This window comes from Triturus cristatus, chromosome 5_2, assembly GCF_964204655.1.
Source record: "Triturus cristatus chromosome 5_2, aTriCri1.1, whole genome shotgun sequence".
NCBI lineage: Eukaryota > Metazoa > Chordata > Amphibia > Caudata > Salamandridae > Triturus > Triturus cristatus.
In genome coordinates this window covers 35,338,018-35,361,595 of record NC_140588.1, presented here as the reverse complement: position 1 = coordinate 35,361,595, position 23,578 = coordinate 35,338,018, and the positions used below count along the sequence as shown (strand labels likewise).

The 23,578-nt window shown below is 45.1% G+C and overlaps 1 long non-coding RNA gene across 3 annotated transcripts; it reads left to right on the top strand.

Annotated features, from left to right (window-relative positions):
• The first annotated feature begins 738 nt into the window (after positions 1 to 738).
• Positions 739 to 23,454, top strand: LOC146822619 (uncharacterized). Of its 3 annotated transcripts, XR_014962069.1 has the most exons (4): positions 747 to 1,004; positions 10,958 to 11,527; positions 15,659 to 15,799; positions 22,810 to 23,454. It is a non-coding gene; the product is annotated as an uncharacterized LOC146822619 (long non-coding RNA). The 3 variants fall into 3 exon arrangements; XR_014962068.1 differs by lacking the exons at positions 15,659 to 15,799; positions 22,810 to 23,454 and having other exon boundaries at positions 739 to 1,004; positions 10,958 to 11,602; XR_014962067.1 differs by lacking the exons at positions 15,659 to 15,799; positions 22,810 to 23,454 and having other exon boundaries at positions 749 to 972; positions 10,958 to 11,602.
• Positions 23,455 to 23,578: the final 124 nt, after the last annotated feature.

The following is a 23,578-nucleotide window of genomic DNA, read 5'->3' as shown; positions in this document are numbered from 1 at the left end:
CCAGACTGGGATGCTCTGCATGGTTACTGGCCACTTTTCCCCCCCCTGCCACACTTTTGCGGGTACCCCCGCGAGTAGATACCCGTTGGTATCGTGATTGGATGGGGTCTGGACTTTTACCTGTCCTGGGGAGAGGGAGTTGGGGTTTTCATTGTTTGTTTTCCAGTTAGGTCTTGGGTGTGCCTGGCGAGCAGAATATAATCTAGCTGTACTTCTTGAAACATATGGGGATAGTCCACTGAGTGTCCCCGGGAGGAAGGAACAGATGTTACCGATGGTCACATGGCGCCCACCGTAGAATTTCAGTGCCTCACATGGAACGTTAGAGGGATGAACTCCTTGACTAAATGACATAAAGTATATGGCTACCTGGCTAGGAGGGAGTCCACATTGCCTTACTGCAGGAAACAAATATAACAGCTGTAGGAGGGTGAAAGAGTGGGAGAAGATGGTAGCCGGCTAGAGAGCTCGGTCGTGAGCTCCGCACTCTTATGAAACTAGCATAAAAATCAAGCAGCTAAACAAACGCCAAAAGAGGGATCCTGATATGCGAGGATGAGGCGAACACTCGGCGTTATGGAATATAGAGAAAGAAGCACAAATCAACAAAAACGAGTGAATGGAGCGAAACTACCTGAAAGACTGAGAGGTCGAGGAGCACAGGGGGCGGAGATCGCAGAGAACAGGAGCCGGGAACCCGTTCCGGGTCAACGCAGGCAGCAGTGAGCTGGAATACACGTACGGAAGTGAAGCGGACGGAAAGTGGAGCTGGAGGGAGTGCCGTGCTGTTGCACGATTTCAGTGTGGGCTGAGGCGGCCACGGCGTGCGGACCTACAGGAAAGCTGCGGCAAGAGTGTTGTACAGGGGGAAAACGCCAGGACTGCACATCTCAGAAAAAAAAAGGAACGACCCCCAGAGTCTGCCGCAAACCGAGGAGGACGGATCTGTATTACATGCTGCTCGGAGTGCAGGTGAGAAAGGTGGAAGCCATCAAGCTCTTCGGGTAAGTGAAAGTGGGGGTCTAAACAAAACAGTGAGGGGGAGATGGGGTGTTAAAATAAGCACTCTAAGTGTCTTCGCGACAAACTACACAGATCAGGCTAAACCACAGGTTGTAGAACTAGAACTGGAGCAAGTAGAAGTAAAGGAGGCAAACGCTAAAGGGAGCACGGAAACCAAGGCACCCTTATCCCCGGTCCCTGCTCCACGGGAATTAACTCCGACTGGGCAACCAAGGGATATCACAGGTTACTGTTTAAGGAGCAAAAATCTTCCGCTAGAAGAAGTGGAGGCAGAGCACCCCCCGAAATAGTAAAGCTATACGCAAGATTAAAACTTCCTCATCTACCTCTGATACATCTCCCCCTGTGGTCCCTTAAAGCACAAAGAAAAGACAAACTGCAGCAGGGAGATCACAGCCCCCTGTGTTTAGAGCAAGTCAGGCCAAACTAAAAACTTCAGGCTCGACAAAACAAAAGATAACACCCTCCTTAAAGTCCTTCTTTAAAGTACAGGAATCACAGAAGGCGGAAACGTATTACAACAAGAACCAAACTGAAAGACGAGCAGAAACTCCAGGCGAAGAGGCAGCAAAAACAAGGTCAATGGTCACCAACAGGTATGGTGCTCTAGTGACACTGGACAAACAAGAGCTAGCCACGGATGCCACAAGCGTTAGAGTGCCCGATGACTGCCCACTTCCACAAGAAAATACGGACAGTATGGAAAAAATTATGGCTACCATGATGAGAGAAAAATCAGATAAAAATCCAGGAAGGATGCGAGGTAATGGATCAGAAAATAAATACGCTCATGGAGAGAGTAACTTCAGTGGAATTGGAAGTAGGGGTACTCAACAAAAAGGTGGAGGAAAATAGAAACGAAATAGACAACCTTAAATCCACAGACGAGAAGATATGTGACAGAATGGAATCAATGGAAAACCAGGCAAGGAGGAACAATCTTAGAATTCTTAATGTTCCAGAAGGTTTGGAAGGGGAAGATATTAAAACTTTCACGATCAAGCTACTAGAAGAGGACATTCAGAGAATTCATCGGGACCCATTTGGGAGAAACAAAACTAGAAAAAACCCAAGGAAGATCCTCATGAACTTTAAAACGTATACACTTAAAGAAAGAATTCTAAGTGAGGGCCTGAAAGCAGGATCGTTCTCCTAAAGCAACTGGACGTGTGGAATTAGATCAGACATTTCAAAAACAACGCAGGATAGGCAGTGGCAGCTCGGCCAATATATACAACTGAAATCACTAGGAGCAACCGTTCAGATGCGGTTTCCAGCCTCATTGAGAATAATGTGCCAAAATAAGATGCACAATATTAGAGACCCCAGGGAGGTAGAGTGCTTCGTAGAACAAATTAAATCGCAATCAAAGGATCAAGCATGACAAATCAAAAAAGGGTCCAACAAAAGAGTGATGAGCTCAAAAAGGGGCTAAGGAATGCTCCAAGAAGAGTCAGGGGAGGCTTCTCCTGGGAGGGGAAAGAGGGGGGGGTGGGGGGTTGAATCATATTGTAAAATCTGTAAAAACAAAAAAATGCACAAGGTGGGGAGCGTAATAGAGAAAAAAACAAAAATGTCCCAGCTAAGCAATGTGAGGGAGAAGGGGCCCAGAAAAGTTTTACAGGAAATAGGAAGGGTTCACCAAATCGGATGGGCATAAAAGGGGTTGGTCTAAATGTCTGTTAATATAATGACATGGAATGTTAACGGACTCAGGATGAGGAAAAGAAGGGCAAAAATACTGGAATACTTAAAAATAGTGGATTGTGAAATGATAATGCAAGAAACACATTTATTGAAAGAAGAATGGGAGAAAATTCTTAAAAATCAGAATTGGATAGATACGTGGGTGTGTACAAACCAAGAGTGCTGTGTGAAAGGGGTGGTGATACTTTTTAAGAAATCTCTAGGAGCAAGGATTGAAGCCACGGAGTTAGATAAAAAAAGGGAGATGGGTGGTGGTGAAAGTGAAGATGCACAACAACTTCTATAAAGTGGTTGGATACTATGGCCCCAATCTGGATGACCCAGAACCACTTCAAAAACTCTACTCACAACGTCTATCAGCGCAAGCTCCTATAATAATGGGGGGGGGGGGTTAATATTATTCTGGATCTGAAGAAAGACAGGTTCCCAAACAAGAATGGCCCAAACCTACCTAAAATGAGGGAGTGGGTGAACTTTTGTATTAAAGATCTAGGGATCATGAATATATGGAAGGTAAAAGGTGATAAGACCAATAAATTCACGCTGCAAAACAAGAAACTGGGGCATGCATCAAGAATAGACTGCTTCCTAATAGATAGGGGCCTATTAAGGGAGGTCGATGTAGAAAAAGGACATTGTGGGCATAGTGCAATATTATTTTTCCACAGGTGAACGTTTATAAATATCGCGTTTGGGGGCGTGGCCAAGATGGCGGCTTGAGCAGACATGCTGCTCTGTCTCTACCGCCAACGGCCCAGCATAGCACCGGCTTTCTGCCGCAATTAGCCACCGGACGACCACAAAGTTGAGCAGCCTTTAGCAGCGGATATCAGGAGAGCTGCATCCTGGTGCACACCCAGCTCCCTGAGCTCAGCTCCGTGGTGCGAGCAGAGCGGAGGCCGGGCCAAGAAGAGGTGCAACCCGAGCAGCAGCGGTAGAAGACAGAGATCTTGAGGCAGGCCTGACGTGCCATGGGCCCGTGAGGGCTCGGCAGTAAGAGCGAGTGGGACTGGCGGCCCGCATCTTCCCAGGGGCTCGGGGGGCTGTACCCACCCCTGCACAGCAGAGATTGAGCACCCGGCGCCGTGGCAGCGGATGAGGTGTGGCGCCCGCCCACCATTTTGGGACAAACTAACAGATTCGGCTGCTCCGGGGCCGGTCGTGGGACCCGCGGTCCTGTCGGGACCTCTTCACCCCTCCATCTGCAGGCAAGTGACCGCCCCAGGAAGGTGACACGCAGCGCACGCTGGCTGTAGGGCGGAACAAGGAGTCGAGTGGCGATCGGCCACGGGAGGCGCGAGGCCCGCGCAGTGTGACCTGGAGCCAGAGTAGCCAGCCCAGATACAGCTCTTCAGAGTTGAGAGACCTCTCCCTCAACCAACGCCCCCAGCGTGCCCCACTGGCTTCCTCCACAGCTGCCCCATCAGTGGCGAGGCGAGGCACGAACCTGCCATTTTGCAACGTGGCCTACCAGTGTCTTGCGGCCCGGAGGTCGATCTGAAGTGCACAAGCAGTCTACTGCAGCGAATGGTGGCACAGACGCACACAACGCAGCCAGGTGAGGAGGCGCAGGAGGTCAGCAGTCGCCCAGGGCTCTGTGGGGAGGCCTTGTTAACTTTACGCCCCAGAGGCGGACTTGGGATGCCATTGTAGCCTACCAACCCCTGATTCCTGACACAAGGCCTAACATAGTGAACACTTTGAAAAGGAGGCATTGGGGCGGACCTGCAGCGACCTGGGCTGGGGCGTCGTGTCCTTTGGGCCCCCCGGGTGAAGTAGAGCAAGAGCGAGCGGGGGACCCCAGGGCCACACACACGCTGCGGGGCCCAGGTCTCGCCACCGAAGACGTGAGGCCTACTACTTGGACCCGGGAGACCGGGTGGCTCATCAGCGCCCATTGACCGGAGCCCGTTGGACAGGGTGCTTCCGGTCACCAACGCACCTGCGCATGTACCGGAACTGTGTGGGGTTCACTCCTGCCGCCTCTGTCCTGTGCTCACCCGCGTGGGGATAATCGGCACTTGGACCGGATTCTGACAAAGGCACAGCATGTCCTCTTCTCGAGGGCGAAGAGACAAAACTCTCAAAGAACTGTTCGCGAAGGCGCAGGGCGACCTCCAAATGGGCGACCCAGCAGCAGGCCCCGTGCAGTCCACGCTCCCAAGTGGTGACAGTAGTGAGCCAATTATGAAACCTTTCTGGAATCTCTGTCGCACGACGGGAAGACCTGCTGACCCTTAAACGATACCTTACAGCGGAAATCAAAAATGTACGCTGGGAGATGGACGGCATCGGAGAGATGGTCGCTGAGTTGGAGGAGAAGGGTGACGAGGGAGACATGGAACTGGCGGCACTCCAGCAGGAGGTTATTAGAGTCCATGATCAACAAGTAGACCTACAGTTGCATCTCCAAGATCTGGAGAACTGCACCCGTTGCCATAACGTCAGGATTCGAGGGGTGAAGTCCGATGAGGAGGCGGGTGATATCTTCAAGTACACCAGGGAGCTCTTCAATCATATCCTGGGCAGGCCGCTCGATACCGACCTTCGACTGGACAGGGCGCACAGGGTGGGCCTGCCGCGCCCGGCGACGGCCCCACCATCTGACATTTTGGTCTGTGTTCAAGACTTTCGAACCAAAGAAGAAATCCTACAGAAGGCTCAGCAGATGCACCCCTAACTTTTCGTGGTCAGACCCCTGTCCTTTATAAGGACCTCGCAGCACTCACTTTACAAAAAAGGAGAACTTTCAAACCCATCACCGCGTTCCTCCGACAACGCAACATCTCCTACAGCTGGGGTCACCCTTTTTGCCTGGTGTTCAGCATGGATGGCAAGCTTTATCAGCTACGTTCCCTCTCGGAGGCCTGCCGCCTGCTTGGACTGGACCCCCCGGCAGAGGAGAGCGGGGATGACGGCCCTGTTCCAGGCACGGCAGACTCGAAACCTTGTTGGCGACAGCAGAGTCGGCGGCGCCACCAAAAACGTCCACATCCTGCTGAAATATCACGACGACAGAAAGCAGCCCTTGAAACTCTGCCCGCGGAATTGGCGAAGACGCAGTCCGTCTGACACCCACTGGGCCTACTGCTCTCTGTGATCCTCTTCTGTAGTGGGCTGTTGGCGGGGGAGGGGTACCTCTCGCCACAATATTTCCCCCATGTTCACTACTCTCCGATCATCGGGTGATGGACTTAAATCAGACTTTTCTTATTTTTCTTTTTTGATTCTGCTCCTCGTAGAAGGACTCCAGATAGTCATTTGGTTGGAACTGTTGTTTTTTAGGGGTTTTGGGGTTCCTTGTCCACACTTTTTGACTGGTAGCATTGATCTGCGCAGAAAATGCTTCTCGATATCACCTCCGCCCCACACTTATAGAGCAATGGAGTTCGGATCTCATCCATGGCCGGCCATTCTCACCTAGCTACATGACTCCCTCCACACTTAGAATACTGTCCTGTTTAGAAAATACCGAAGCAGATATATGCTTACTCCAGGAAACATATTTACTGTCAAAAGACTGCCACCGCCTAAAATCCCATAAGTTCCCTACCCAGCTGGTCTCCTCCGGCCCCACTAAATCAGCTGGGGTGGCCATTTTGGTAGCCAACGGTTTCAGGGAGACATTCTTCATAAGGAAGCTGAAATCAGCGGATGACTCCTCACCTATCGTTTCGCTCTAGGGGGTTCCACGTTTACCATTGGCTCAGTCTATGGCCCTAACGAAGGACAGGAAAAGGTTTAACACACCGTGCTCACCGAGGTGACAGCCACAACAGAACGTAAGATTCTCCTGGGGGTGACTTGAACATTGTCTTTGACAACAACGCAGACAGATCATGTCAGCGCACAAACCAGACAGGCGCGCTCAGTGCTTAATTTGTAAAATATTGAGTGCCAGGGCTCTGACCTGGAGGCCACTGCAGCTTTTACCACCCATCGCCCCTGTCATCGCTGCCAAAACAACTACTAACCATCTCTCCCGCATGTAAATGGAACAGTACAGATTATTCCAAGTCACCAAAGCTAAAGGGGAGGCAGGTATTAGTAATTTTTAAATGTATATTGTTTTCCTAACCAACTGTTATACTGCTCATCTCTAAATTACATGAGCAGCGCCACCTTGTGGCAGACTGCCCTAAGTGTGGTATTGCAATAAGGTGCTGGCCACGAATATTCTTATTACTCTAATGCTCACAAAACATATGCAAAATTAGATTATCTGCTGGCATCCACGTCCCTGCAAGCGCTGGCTACAGCAGTGGAGATGGGCGTAGCCTCCTTATCCGACCATGCACCAGTCATCGCAACCTTTACCCATCCCCCCCATGCAGGGACCCCCTTATGGCACCTCCGCGACACCCTTTTGCTCCGTCCCGCAGTCATAGAACAGTCCATAAAAGACTACCTTTCTCATAACGCGAATAACGCCACCTCCCTCTCCACACAATGGGCAGCCCTTAAAGCGGTCATGCGTGGGGAAGCTGGTCGCCGTATCTGTTGCCGAAAATGTAGAGCGTGGACGTAAGAGGGATGACTTCACCCAAAAAACGAAAGAATTAGAACAGATATATCAACGAACTGGGGCACCTCGGGCCTTCCAAACCCCTTGACTTACCAACTCAAATCCCATCGAGGCTGGCTGATGGCGCCGCTGGGTTCGGCAGTACAAAACGTCCTAACTCATTGGCGCACCTCCCAACTCCTTACTTTCACTGGCTGGTTTCACCGTTTGTGGCATGTCCTGGGATGGAGAAGCCGACGTTGACACTGGCGGGGAAGGTGTCCACGTTTGACGAGCTTTGGCAACCCTTTTTGCCTCTTCTCTCTTCCGAATTCAGCGAAATCACTTGTCCTCGGTACCTTCGCCTCTTGCGGCTTTCTGATCCTTAGAAAACCGGAATGTAGGGCCCCCGCTCCAACCGCGAGACTCTAGCACTGCACACATTTATTTCTTTGGTGGACAAGGGACGGGGTGGGGGGTGGGGGAGGGGTTACAATAGGTTTCCTTTACATTTCGTGTTCTGTTTTGTCTTTATTAGATTCCTTATCTGCTACGGCCGCCCAGCCTCGACTGTACTCAACGAGAAATTGTCGGAAATCAGCTAATGCAACTCGGAATGTATTGTATGTTGATAAAATTCAATAAAAGATTTAAACCATAAATATCGCGTTTGATGGCGGTGTTTTGGCTGGTCACCCGACGTGAGGATTCTATTGTGGGCTTTCTTATGTCGCATCTTGGGACCTAATTAGGAAAGGGCTTTCGAGGTCCGGCTGCTGTGTTGTTGATGGGTATTCGGGTGTCTACAACTAGTGTATGGTTTAAAAATTAAATCTTGTTTCCCCACCCCAAGCAACAGATCTTATTTTGTGCTCTCTACATCATGAAATTTGCGATGTATATGGCTGAAAACAGAATTGTGGAGGAGCTGCCCGCCGGGATGACATTGGCGCTGAAGTGAGGTATGGGGGTAGCCGCGGGGAGGGAAGGATCGTCACGCTCCTCCCGGTGTCCTGGGGCTGGTGCGGACCTTTCTCTCTGGCGAGCCCCTACAACGGCTGCGAGGCGGGCGACAGCTTTCCTATCGGCCCTGCCGCTGATCTGTACGCATGCATAGGAGCAGGCCCCGTATGGACCGAGCAGCCGCGCCCAAAGACACACTTCGGCTTCTGTGGGGTAGAGCTTGTACGCAACCCTAAGGGCCAGTATGGTCTTGTAGTCCAGCAAACATAGTCACGAGGAAGACAACATGGGTGGGGGGGGGGGGGGGGGGGGGACAGTGGGCGGACGCTGAGCTCATTTCAATCCCTTCCTTCAACTGGTAACCAGTGTATCCCGCAATGTATCTCACTAAGGATTTCTTTATGATGGCCGACAGATGATGAGCTCCGGCCAGGAGCCCCTCTGCCAGGGACTGACTTTTAGGCTTTATTCCCCCTGGAGCTGAGCTGAGACCTGAGCAACATGGCTGATGCCCAGTGGAGCTGCTAAACAGCTATTGAATAGATTGGCCCTGGTTTCCCCCTCAACCTTCAGATACCCAGCCGGACATTGGGCACAGTTCCTCCTCGTCTCCCTGCTATAACTCCTTTCTCCCCTCCCTCCTACGAATTCTCGCAACATTTTTTTGTGTACTGTACCTTACTATGCTCTTGTAACTGATGCAACTTTTAACGCAACGATCCTAAATGTAAAGCGCTCTGATACCCTCTTGGGTCAAGTTTGCGCTATATAAAACTTTATAAATAAATAAATTAAACTCTACACGAGGGGTAGAACATGTACCAGCAAACTTGTCAGCTCACTCCGCAGTGATCTTACACCTCAACTTAAATTGTTTCGTGCCTATCCCTAGATGGACAGCAGATAGGGGAATATTTTTAGGCGAAAGCTATATAGAAGCATTAACAAAAGATACTGAGGCGTTCTTCCGAACAAACAAAGAAGAGACTACGAAACAAATCTCGTGGAAGGCCTATAAGGCCTTTATCAGGGGACAAATAGCCAGTCTTGCGGCATATGAAAACAAATTTTTTAGTACTGGCCACCCCCCTGACAGAACTTCTAAATGAAATATTTATGGCGAAAGGGACTCTTCCAGCCTCCTGGAATGATGCAACCATTACTGTCATACTCAAACCAGGGAAAGACCCCATTAAAAGCGAATCCTACAGGCCAATATCACTTTTAAATGCCGACTACAAGGTCTATACGCAAATTTTAGCGAAAAGACTCGGAAAGATTGCGGGCACTGTGGTGTACACAAATGAAAAGGGCTTTATCAGAGGTAGGTATATACAAGAACTCACACATGAACTCATTACTGCAATCGATATTGCAACACACCAAAAAATCCCTCTATCGATTTTAACTCTGGACACCACTAAAGCTTTCGATAGGGTGAGCTGGCCCTTCTTAAATGCAACTATAGCTAAATTTAATTTGGGAGACACCTTTCAGAGCGCAATCAAACAGATATACAAAAGCCCTTCAGCAAAGGTTCTAGTAAACTGAATGTTAACGGAAAATATAATGATAAAAAGAGGAACAAGGCCCGTTATCCCCCCTATTGTTTGACTTGTACATAGAGACATTAGCAGAATTAATAAGAAAAGAGAAGGGAATAATACCATTCAATCATCAGGGATGGGAGAAGAAGGTTGCCCTCTTTGCGGACGACCTGATGGTATTTACAAGCAATCTAGAGGTCTCTTTCCCAAAAATAGAAGACATTTTGGAAATATATGGAATGGTATCAGGGTACCTAGCAAATCGAGAAAAACAGAAATCCTAGCGTGGAACAACAATTCTCAAGACCCAAGAGTAAAAGATAAAATAAAACACCTGGGCATGGACCTCACAGTGGATATAAAGGCAATTGCAAGTCCATACTTCGAAAGAATTCATAAACAAGTAAGAAAGCTGCTAAAAGTATGGGGAGGTCTCCCGCTGTCCTTTATGGGAAGATCAAATATAATAAAATGGCTATACTCCCAAAATTCACCTACCTGTTCAGCACTATCCCACTGGAATTTAACTTCGATCAGACAAAAAATCTGCAAGGAGAACTAAGCAGTTTTATCTGGGCTGCAAAAGGGGCAAGAATAGCCTGGAAAAAGATAAGGAGGAACAAGGCACAAGGTGGGATCGCTACTAGAGACATCCTACACTATTGTAGAGTGTTTCAATTTAAAAACATTAGGATACTTTTAGAAAGTTATGATCTATATCCTGACCACTTGAAGACAGCAGTCAACAGGGAAGGAAGCCACTACCTATACAAATTTGATCACCCCAAGTACTTTAAGAAAATAAAATTAAGAACTTTGAAGGTGGCGGTAATGATGGAGCAGGGTTTTTTCTCTAAAACCGAATACCTGTTTCATTTCCGCATGTTATAACTAAAAGTACTACTGATTAATTGTTAAAGTATTAAAAGTTTGTCGAATGTTGACTAATCAACCTTATTAACGAGAGAATTACACGTGGGAATGCTATTGCATGGCTAAATAACAAGTGAACTAAGTTGGTGAGCAAACTGACAGAAAACGATGTTGCTTATGTGATGTTATGGTGTTTTGCGCTTATAATTAATATGCATTAATGGCTTCCGATGTCGCAAATGGCTAGATAAATACACACACATAAGGGTATTAGCAGGGGAATAACACTGTTTAATCATTTCTATGCAGTAATTCTGTTTTATGTTTATTTTACTTTAAGTTGTCCATTGTGGCCTGCCACAAAATGGCCGCCACCTGCAGCCTGCATTGGAGTTGCTGGAAATTTACAGAAAGGCTTCGCTCTGCCTGTGACCTTGCACCTCTGGTGAACTGAAAAGCCATAAGAATGATGACAAGTCTGGGACAACAGCCAAAAGCCCCTGAAAGACGGAAAAGTTGATATGAACTGAGAGTGCACCCATTTTTTGCAACAAATTCAAATAAATAGAGACATCCATGAATGTTGCGAATTAGTCATGAACATTCAATTTTGCTATTCATTAGTTGGGACAATCTATGTGAGAACCTTCCGTAAAATATCGAAAAAGTACCGAGATGACATTATTTCCGCCATTCATCCGTTCTGAATAAAGAAATTATACTTTTTAGAATGTAAATTTCAGTATAAATGTAAGTAGACTAGAGAGGTCTAGCGCCACTTCTTCCCGAGCTGATGATGCGAGGTCCCTATGCTGACGGAGAGGACGATGACTCTACATGACGACAGAAGACTCTAATTTTTCTTCAGAGGACCGGTTCTGACTTAGGATCTGACATTTAGACAGAATAGGTAAATATGAGAAAAATGAATTTGCATTTAATTGGCTTTTCTTGAAATATTAGATAAATGAACAATTTGTTTGAATTCCTGTCTCGGGTGATTATTTCTGGTTATGTTTATTTGATTTTATTGTGTATTCTTTGAAATGTATTTCACTAGATCTTCAGCAACTAGCTGGTCGCATTGACCTCAAAGTACAGGCAGATTAGATAGAGCATATGTGAAAGGTGTTTCTCCTTTACAGGGCACGGATAGTGTGATTTAGGGTGAATGTTGGTGTAATGGGCCCCACCAGCGTGTGATGTGTGTATGCGTGTGTGACTGTGAAATCATTCCGTCCGTGGAAGTAGAGGGGATTCGGAAGCTCTGATCTGCACCAGTTTCTTGGTAGCAGATTGATGGTTAGCTATTGTCTTGATCTAGCGGAATTGCGTGTATATAGGCTTGTTGATTATTGATTGATATTTGTACTAACACTATATGTTGAAGTCGTGTTGAGTTCTATGTATTGTGAACGGCTTCTGGGATGTAGGAAGTTGGTGACAGTTCCGTAGTAGAGCAGAGGGAGTGTTGCTCTCGGAAAAAGGCGAGATTGTTGGCCCTGTATGCAGACAGGGGAAAGCGTGTGACAATTGAAGTTGCGCGTCGCATTGTCTGGGTTCGACAAGGTAGCATCGCCGTGTGTTGCTATTAGAAATGTTTTCTGTGTGAGAGAAGTGTATACGATAGCGAAGGTTATCTGTGAAACTCTGGTCTTAAGTCCCAGGGATCCGCAAGGTTTGCCGTTAAAGCTTACCGCTGGAGAAGTAATAGGTATTCGCGGAGCTTGTTAGAAGGACAGGGCAGAGGTAAGCTTGCTTTGTTAACGTAAGATAAAATTCTGTAGTAGAACAGACTGTTCGCTGTTCTCGGGAAAGACAGAATTCTGTGTGCTTGTACTACATTTTCTGGTGTGTAAGTGCGTGAATGAGAAGGCATTTTGGTTAATTGTGAAACTCTTAGGAGCATTCCGAAGGGAAACAGTTAATTGATGCTTGTTAGAAGGGTAAAGTAGAGGGATGTGCTACTTTATCAACGGAAGTAACGATTCTGTAGTAGGGCAGAGGTAAGCGCTGTTCTCGGGAAAGGCAGAATTCTCGTGGGAAAGGTCTTTTGCTGTTCTGTGGCTAGCGAAGCAGACAATGGAGATGTTTGTATGTTGTAACTAACAGACTCGTAGAAGTTGAAACAAAGTCTACCAAGTAGTCTTGTAAAGGAGGGGTAGACGGAAGAGGAAGAGACAGGAGCAGAAGCGACTGCAGCGGCTGCTGACGTCAGGGAGACCGCGCTGTGATTGGACAGTGGGCTAGAACAGAGGAAGCGCAGAGATTGGTGCGTTAGTGTCGCGCTGGGATTCGCGGACTGAGTCAGTGACGTAGACGCTCCAGGATTGGTGTGTTAGTGTGAGTCGCGCTAGGATTCGCGGACGGAGTCAGTGACGTAGACGCTCCAGGATTGGTGCGTTGGTGTGAGTCGCGCTGCAATTGGACAAAAGATCGTACAGCTGTAGTAAGAGTAAACAGCTAGTAGAAAATAAGAAAGATGTATTACCATGCTGAGAAAAAGAAGAAAAATTCCTTGCTCAGTAAGGTTAAAACCTGGTTTGACAAGGATAAAGACATAGTGACAAGGGAAGGACAGTTATTGCCCCCGATAAGAACCCCGGCATCCTTCATGGTTGCGAAGTATGGGTATCATACCTGCATTTGGTTGGACAAATGGGTGAAATACACTAAAGATGACGGAGTGTTAGCGTTCCCAGAACATGGTTCATTTAATCTGGCCATACTGAGGAACTTACGAGAGCAGATGATGAATCTAGAGCCTCGGCCTAGGCCAACGCAATTTTAGGCATTAACTGAATGGGAAGACGAAATGCATGAACGAGAAAAGCAGAGTGGTGGGGGTAGTTACAGGTACATGTTTGGGCGAAAGTATGATCGCGAAACCCATCATGACAGAATGAGAAGGTGGCGAGATGCCAGTATGACCAAGGGGTTATATCTTGTAAGAACAGCAGAGGAATCAGGAGGAAGAAAATGTACAGAAAAAGTACATAATGTGGAGACCAGAAGATATGGGGCAAATGAGTCTGATGATGATATCTTAGAGGACATGCTTTACAAAAGACCACCCCGTATAGAAGAGAACCAGAGGTAGAAACAGCAGTTACCCCAATGAGAAACACCCTGCGGGTTATAAAGACAGAAGCTACAGCCCCTGAGCTGAAAAGTGGTTGTTCTCTGGCGGAAAGAGAAAGAGAGAGGGCAAGAGAGAGAGATAGAGAGAGAGAGAGAGAGAGAGAGAGAAAGAGAGAGATAGAAAAAGAGAGAGAGAGAGAAAGAGAGAGAAAGAGAGTTAGAGAGAGAAAGAGAGATAGAAAGAGAGAATGAACTTGAAAATGAAAAGACCAGAGAATTAGCAAGAACTACATCTGAACTAACAGAGAAAATCAGGGAGCTGACTAAGAATCTTGAGGCTGTTACAGTGCCTGTGACAATAGGCCCGGTTATGCCAATTTTGGACAAGCAGAGGACGGGTGAAAATGGTTTGACGGTGCCATATGTGGGCAATAGGTTGATTGTACCTCCGGAACAGGCAGAAATGAGAGCAGGAGAAACACAGTGGAGAACAGGAGAAAATCAGTGGAGACATACTGTGTGTGGAGGGGAAATGAGTGTGCGGACTAACTCAAGTTTGAATTCTGGATGTATGGAAGGGAACGGAGGATCAATTTTGGAACCGCAGAGGGTAGCAGAACCAGGGGGTGTGGAAAAATCTGTGATAACTGCTGAAGATTTGAATGACTGGCTGAAAACATTACAGAAAAAGGAGAAAGAGTCACAGGGAATGGATGTAGCTAGGCTACGTATGGAGATGGAAGAATTGATAGTAGGAACCATACCTACAGATACACTGAAGAATTACCAGGAAGGGGAGATTCTCTTTTTATGTAAAAGTATCACATGGAGAGCAAAGAACATACACGACAGGTTGAAAGGAATAGCCAGTGAGGTGGGAATTGACATGGATAAGGTGAAAGCTTTACAGAAAACATACCGAGTGGATTTTTCAGACAAAGATATTGAGAATCTGAAGAATGCAGGCCGTACAGTACAGATTAAGGAAATGATTACCTTGTTAAGGAAATGGGGAGATGTAGAAAGATGGAAAGACAGATGGTATCGAAAGCGAGAGGATGGAGTGGATAGAACCTACTCAGCATTTCCCCTGACAGAAAAAGAGAAGGCAGTAACAGCTTATCCCATGAGAGAGATTCCAGGAGGAGGGTACGTACATGTCCCATGGACCAGACAGGATATTTTATCATTCACGAATGATTTCCCTTGATTAAGGGAAAAGCCAGTGGAGTGGTACAGACAAGTCAACAGATTTGTAAAGCTGTCAAGTCTGTTTGATATAATTGTACCAGCAGACCTGTGGGCAGAATGTAAAATAGTCATAGACTGGCCCACTAAGGAATAGCCGAGAGATCAAAAGACAGGAGCTCCAGACCCGGAGGTAATGAAAAAGTATGAACAGGTTATGGCCTTCTTGAGAAATAAAGTACCCCCCAAGGAGACAGATTGGGTTAAAATAGACCGAACAAATCAGGAATTGAAAGAATCAGTCCATGCTTACTATGAAAGACTGATACTAGCTTTTAAGCAGTTCAGTGGAGATGAACACCTGGGTGACAAGGATCTGAGTCATTTTGTGTACAGATTTGTGTATGGTTTGCGGCCTGAAATCAGTGAAATGATACGGCAGCATACCGTGGACTGGCAGAGTAAGAAGATTGATGAGATTTTGAGACATGCAAAATACTTCAGTGATGAAATTGAGGCAAAGCAAAGAAAGCTGAAAGAAAAGGCAATGTGGGCACAGGTGAAAGTTGCAGAAAGACAGGAAGCTCAGCTGGTTGAACAGGCAAATAACCCAGGAAATAAACCCAAGTATGGTCCAGGAAAAGGGAAAGGGAACATAGAAGAGGCCAAAAAGAAGTTCCCGTGTCACAACTGTGGAAAATTGGGGCACTGGAAATCTGAGTGTAAGAATGCACCGTCCACTAACGATGATAATTCATCATTGAATTCGCAGGTGCAGAGCGAGGGGTGTGGTCAGCATCGGCAACAGCAGAAGGCTGATAAGCAGCAGAATCAGGTGCCAAAACCACCCTTGCCACAGAGAAAAGGATCCCAGAAGTACAGCCAAGAATCGGGGTTCTACGATGAAGAACAGGTAATCAAACCAAAACGCGCAAGCGCTGTATCTCAGTACTGGCTGAAAAATGAGGAAAGTGACTCTGAGGGAGACTTCTGACGATGCCGAAGAGAGGAGGAGGAGTGCGTACTTGGCGCAACTCTGGAAATAGACCAGGCAGGACCTTTTGTAGACGGGAAAATTAATGGTGAAAGCATCACTTTCCTAGTTGATACTGGGGCTACGAGATCAACTGTCAGGTCAGCTGATATAAAGAATCTTCCTCTCTCGGACGAAGCGATCCAAGTAGTTGGTGTGTCCAACACACAGATCAAAACATTACTTACTGAACCAGTAAAGGTTAGAATAGGGAAATTTTCCGACATGCACCGATTCGTGGTGTGTGACACCAGTCCAGTGAACCTGTTAGGCAGGGATCTGCTGTGCAAAATGAATTGCACTATTTTCTGTACTCCAGATGGAATAACCTTTGAGACACCTGATGAGGATGTGCTATATAGAATGACCATGGATAACAGAGAATGTGAGGCTTTGGGGACATATGCAATATTTAATCCTGATGCATTACCCACAGAGTTGAAACAGACAGTGAAAGCAGCAGTTTGGGACTTTACTGGAGAAGATGTGGGTCTGATGAGAAATGTAGATCCAGTAAAGATTACTGTAAAAGAGGGAGTGGTTTACCCAAACATACTGCAATACAGATTGACACCTGAAATAATTGAAGGGATAACACCCTTAATTGAGAAAATGATCCAGCAAGGGGTGTTAAGAGAAATATTGAGCAGCCCATGTAATTCACCGATAACGGGACTGAAGAAACCTAATGGAAAGTTCAGAATCGTACAAGATTTGAGAAAGATTAACAAGATTGTTGTGCCATGTTGTCCGATTGTGCCAAATCCATCAGTGATTTTGTATCAGATTCCTCATGATGCAGAATGGTACATGGTAATTGATTTGTGTCATGCTTTCTTTTCAATCCCATTGCATCATGACAGCCAGCCAATATTTTCCTTTAGATTTGGAGAACGGATTTTGGCATGGTGCCGAATTCCACAGGGGTATACAGAGAGCCCCTCAATATTTAATCAATTGCTAAAGAAATCTCTGGAAAGTCTGACAATGCCTGAAAATTCAGTTTTGGTCCAATATATTGATGACCTACTTGTGGCATCAAAAACACGTGAAGCTTGTGAAGTAGATACCATTGCATTGCTGAATCACTTGGCAGATGGAGGATTAAAGGTATCTCCAGCCAAATTGCAGTTCTGTAAGAAAGAAGTCCAGTATCTGGGACACAATATTGAGAAAGGCCTGAGAAAAGTGACTATTGACAGAATAAAAATCATTAGGGGAATGAGAGCCCCAATGACACAAAGAGAAGTGAGAATGTTCCTGGGAATGGTAGGTTACTGTCGTCAGTGGATAAGTAATTTTTCCCTGATTGCCAAACCATTGATTAAATTGACCAAAAGTGAGGTGAAAGACCCATTAGAACTAAGCCCAGAAGAAATGGCTGCATTCAGAGAGCTGAAAGACCGACTTTGTGAAGCTCCTGCCCTAGGGATGCCTGATTATGAAAAGGAATTTGAACTGTACTGTAGTGAGAGAAATGGATGTGCACATTCAGTGTTAATCCAGAAACATGGACGTCTGAGAAGGCCCATTGCCTATTTCTCAGCAACTCTTGACCCAGTAGCTGTGGGTTTGCCAGGTTGCCTGAAAGCAGTAGCTGCTACTTGCAAAAGTTTGGAACAGAGTGAGGGAATCATAATGGGATACCCTGTACGGGTATTTGTACCTCATGATGTGGCAATCCTTTTAACAAGGAGCCGGACACAGTTCATGTCTCATAGTCGGCTGACTAAATATGAGAAAGTCATTCTTGGTGCAACCAATGTAAGTCTGGAGAGATGTGTGAATGTGAATCCAGCGACACTGTTACCTGATGCTGAATGTGTGGGAGTGAGAAACGATGTTGATCATGATTGCCTGGATGTACTTGATTACTGCACTAAACCAAGGCCAGACATAAGAGATCTGCCATTGCCTGAAAGTGATCATGTATTGTTTGTGGATGGATCTTGTCTGAGAACAGATGAAGGAGTGTTGAGTGCTGCATATGCTGTGTGCAAAGTCTCGGAAGTTGTGGAAGCATCACCCTTGAAAGGAGTTAAATCCGCTCAGGTGGCAGAACTGGTGGCACTGACAAAGGCATGCAAGATTGGGAGGAGTGTGAGAGTGACTGTGATGACTGACAGCCAGTATGGATTTGGAGTTGTCCATGATTTTGGCCAGCTATGGCTACAAAGAGGTTTCCTGACCTCAAGTGGAACTCCCATAAAGAATGCTGAAGTGGTTGGAAAACTGCTAGAGGCGATACAGCTGCCCAAAGAACTAGCAGTTGTAAAATGTGCTGCTCATGGTCATGGTGACGATTTTGTAACAGTTGGTAATAAGTTTGCCAATGACATAGCACAATATTGTGCAAGGAACAATCACTCAATTAACAGGAGCAAAGAACAGGAAATGTCTTCTTGTTCATTAATGTTTACTAATGAAGTGGGGACATGGGAGGAAGTAAAACAGCTGCAGGATGAGGCAGAAGATGATGAAATGAGGGATTGGGTGAAGGCAGGTTGTGCACCCAGAGAAAAGGATCATATGTGGGTCTACAGGGATGGAAGACCAGTCATGCCAAACAGCATGCTATCAACAATGGCAAGGATGTATCATGGCTAAGGACACTTGGGGAGGGATGCTATGATAAGAGCCTTTAAGCAAACCTGGTACAGTCCAAAGTTCAGACTGATAGCAGAAAGTCTCTGTCAGAGATGTCTGATATGTCAGCAATTCAATCCTGGAAAGAAAACAGTGGTGAGCCTAGGAACAATAGGCAGAGAGGGAGGACCCTTCACAAGAATGCAGATAGATTTCATTGAAATGCCCCCAGTCAACAGATTGAGATATGTCCTGGTGGTGGTCTGTTTGTTCTCAAGATGGGTGGAGGCGTACCCGACAAGAAGAAATGATGGGATAACAGTGGCCAAATTACTGTTAAGAGAGTTCATCCCAAGGTACGGGTTCCCAGTAACCATTGAATCAGACAGAGAAGGACATTTTTATAATGAAATCATGAGTCTAATTTGTGAAGCATTGAGTGTACAGCAGAAGTTGCATTGTGCTTACAGACCAGAGGCTTCTGGGGTTGTTGAGCAGATGAATGGCACTATTAAAAACAGAATTGGCAAAATGTGCTTAGCCACAGGAATGAAATGGCCCGATGTCTTGCCTCTAGTCCTGATGACCATTAGGTCTACTCCAGACAGAACAACAGGTTTGAGTCCACATGAAATTATCATGGGACGTGCTATGAGGCATGCATATGTACCAGTGAACAAGCTGATGACTATAACTGATGACATGATTTTGGATTACTGTAAAGGCCTGGCTGACGCAGTTCATTCTGTGTTTCACCAGGTTGGAGAAGACGCCACCACACTTGAAAAGAAACCAGCCCATGATCTGAGCCCAGGAGACTGGGTAAGCATAAAAGTCCACAGAAGAAGGAATTGCCTGGTTCCAAGGTGGGGAAGGCCAAGACAAGTCATCTTGACCACAACGACTGCTGTGAAGTGCACTGGTGTGAAAAATTGGATACATGCAAGCCACACACAGAGTTCCAAATCCAAAAGATGGTACTGGAAAAGAATACTTTGAAGAATCAGACTCCAGTGATGATGCAGACAGTGAGGCAGTAAGAAGGAAAAAGAATCCTGAAAGTGGGGAAAGTGAGTCAAGAGAAGCTTTCATCCCACCAGAAGAGGTTCTGAAGAGAACAGTGCAAACTGCAGAAGCAAGCTCAGACTCAGAAGAATTGCCTGAGGTTCCAATTGACAGTGACCAACACAAAAAGAAAGAAAGAAAAGAAAAGAACATTCCAACAGAAGAGACACCTGAGTCACCTGAAGGAATTGGACACGTTCCACCTGAGATAAATATTGAAGAAAAAGGGACAGACAAAGACAGAGAGGGACAGATTGCGGAAAAACCCCGAGGAGGTGTAGGGAACATCCACAACAAGCTAGGTGAAGGGACAAGTAGACAGCAAGAAGATTGCGTATCGGAGACCCGAGGAGGGACAGAAGCAGGGAAATCTCAATTGGTGGAAAAAGAGACTGTTGGAGAAAAGGAAGTTGTTAATGAAAAGAAAGCTGTTAAAGAACAAGTAACAACTGAAACAGAGTCTGATGAAAGTGACAATGAGACACATGGAGGACGAGTTCTGAGAAAGAGAACTTGGCTTGGAGAAAGAAACAATAAAGAAGGAAAGCAAAAGAGAAATGCTAAAGGAGATCTTTGGCCAAATAAGATAAAGAGACTGAGGTACAGACTGACACGAGTTAACTCTTCGAAAGCTGAGCAGGTGAACGAAGTGTCAAGTCAAAACCCAACCAAAGAAGAAGAAGCAAAGATACCTGAGAGAACTAAAAGAGTAAGAAAACCAAACCAGAGGTACAAGTCACCGGAATGGACGTATGTGGCACTGCCTGAAGAAGGAGAAGAGGCGGACAGCCAAGAAAGTCCAGAGGAGGCTTTACTGAAGGAGGTTGCGGAAGAAGAAGATGTGGGAATCCTGAGAGTTATCTTGTCCGACATTGGAGAAGAGACGGATGTTCAGGACCTGATACAGTTTGATGATGATGAAGGGACAGTGAAAAGTGATGAAAACCCAAATTGAGTGAATCCAAGAGAAATCACTGGGAGGAGAAAAGGAGAATTAGTACTAAAATTAGTAGAGTTTAATAATCTGGTGGGTACTTGCTGCCCTTAAAAGTTCAGTAAAGGAGTAGAAGAGGCTAAGTCAAAAGACACGGTCAAAGTAACAATATGGCTAACACTGAGAATAAAAGTAGATGTACCTTTCTGAAAAGATGGTGCAAAATGTGCTGCTGCTGTACAGGTTTATTAATGCTGCTTTGGAGCGTGCTTGCTCTACTGATTTCATTTAGAGTCACTATAGACACTTTAGAAGGTCATACTGAGAACAAGACTAATATAGGGAAGAGTCCGTTAAAAGTAGTTCCAACTAGAACTAGTAATGTACATATACATAAGGATAGGTCAATTAACGATTTTTCTAGCAATGTTTTTTCTAAATTGTTGTATGAGTACGTAAAGACAATGGAAGTACCTGCCTCTGTTTCGGAAGGAGTGACTTATCATCATCTTCCGGCTACGTATGGAATTTCCTGTAGTGTGTTGATTAGTATTTTTTATCAATTAGGGAAATTAGATTACAATATGTCTAATGTGGATAATATTCTTGGGCAGTTGCCTATGAATAAAGAACTGAATCCTGCAAAGGATGCTAACACTTTAGGTGAGATTTTTCTAGAAACCAAAGAATTAACCTTAGACTATGTTTTTAGAAACAATTTAACTTGCAAATTGAAAGGAGAAGAGAAGAATTTTCTAGACCTGGTTGAGAGAAGAAGGTTGAACATGCACAAGAAAGCAGAAGGGCATAAAATAAGTGACACAATGTGGGATATTGAGAAAGAAAAGGAGTCAGTCCAACTATGGCTATAGATGCCCCACAGAAAGGAAAACTGTGCATTACCAGGAAGAGATCCCAATATGATTATTATTTCATAGGGACTAGTGAGTGCCATGATACATACTTTATTGCAACCGGATGGGGATTTAGGGGAGGAGAAGATCCAGTTTTTCCGGGAGTGTTTTATATTTGTGGGAACAAGGCTTATTACCGTTTGCCTGACCATTGGTTTGGTACATGTTATGTTGGCCTGGTCTTTCCAAAGATTTTTCACATGGATAGAGTAGATGATGCTGAACATTCTAACACATTAACACGCTATAGAAGAGAAACATGGACAGAAATTGTAGGAGATATTTTTGGAGCTTTGATTCCAGCAGTGGGAATTTCTTTAAATGCCTATGGCATTCGGAAGCTGTCAACAGTGGTAGATCGCTTGTCAACAAGCACCGCTGGAGGCTTTCTTTTGGTAAATACAGAAATGGTTGCTTTGCGCGCTATGGCGATGCAAAATCGACTTGCCCTTGACATTCTTTTGGCAAAAGAGGGTGGAGTCTGTGGAATGCTGAAAGTTCAACATTGTTGCACTTACATTCCTGACAAAAGTAAAGATCTAAAAGTTTACATCAAAAATGTTACTGATTTACATGAAGAATTAGTACCACTGGAAGCTGAAAGTATCTGGACTAAAATGGCTAACAAGATGATTGCTATTAAGAATTTTGTAGCTAAAATAGGTAGTACCATATTTGGTAAGATACTATTTCCATTAACTTGTGTAATAGTTGCATTATTGATCCTTAGATTAGGATGTATGTGTTGTAGATATAGAAGAAATAAAAAGAAAATCATAAAAGAAAATGTTAAAAAGAGACAAAAGAAATCAGAAAGAGATCCGCAAGAAATAGAACTAGCAGAGCTAAGAGAAAGCATGTATATAGAAACTAAAAAGGAAGATGAGATGGAAACTAGGGTCTAAAAACAAGAACAAGAAGACATTTCAAATTCTTCTAAAAGGGGAAACTAAATTGATTTTGGTTTATTTTTTATTTTTGTGGTGATTATATATCACCAAAGGGGGGATTGATGGAGCAGGGTTTTTTCTCTAAAACCGAATACCTGTTTCATTTCCGCATGTTATAACTAAAAGTACTACTGATTAATTGTTAAAGTATTAAAAGTTTGTCGAATGTTGACTAATCAACCTTATTAACGAGAGAATTACACGTGGGAATGCTATTGCATGGCTAAATAACAAGTGAACTAAGTTGGTGAGCAAACTGACAGAAAACGATGTTGCTTATGTGATGTTATGGTGTTTTGCGCTTATAATTAATATGCATTAATGGCTTCCGATGTCGCAAATGGCTAGATAAATACACACACATAAGGGTATTAGCAGGGGAATAACACTGTTTAATCATTTCTATGCAGTAATTCTGTTTTATGTTTATTTTACTTTAAGTTGTCCATTGTGGCCTGCCACAAAATGGCCGCCACCTGCAGCCTGCATTGGAGTTGCTGGAAATTTACAGAAAGGCTTCGCTCTGCCTGTGACCTTGCACCTCCGGTGAACTGAAAAGCCATAAGAATGATGACAAGTCTGGCACAACAGCCAAAAGCCCCTGAAAGACGGAAAAGTTGATATGAACTGAGAGTGCACCCATTTTTTGCAACAAATTCAAATAAATAGAGACATCCGTGAATGTTGCGAATTAGTCATGAACATTCAATTTTGCTATTCATTAGTTGGGACAATCTATGTGAGAACCTTCCGTAAAATATCGAAAAAGTACCGAGATGACATTATTTCCGCCATTCATCCGTTCTGAATAAAGAAATTATACTTTTTAGAATGTAAATTTCAGTATAAATGTAAGTAGACTAGAGAGGTCTAGCGCCACTTCTTCCCGAGCTGATGATGCGAGGTCCCTATGCTGACGGAGAGGACGATGACTCTACATGACGACAGAAGACTCTAATTTTTCTTCAGAGGACCGGTTCTGACTTAGGATCTGACATTTAGACAGAATAGGTAAATATGAGAAAAATGAATTTGCATTTAATTGGCTTTTCTTGAAATATTAGATAAATGAACAATTTGTTTGAATTCCTGTCTCGGGTGATTATTTCTGGTCATGTTTATTTGATTTTATTGTGTATTCTTTGAAATGTATTTCACTAGATCTTCAGCAACTAGCTGGTCGCATTGACCTCAAAGTACAGGCAGATTA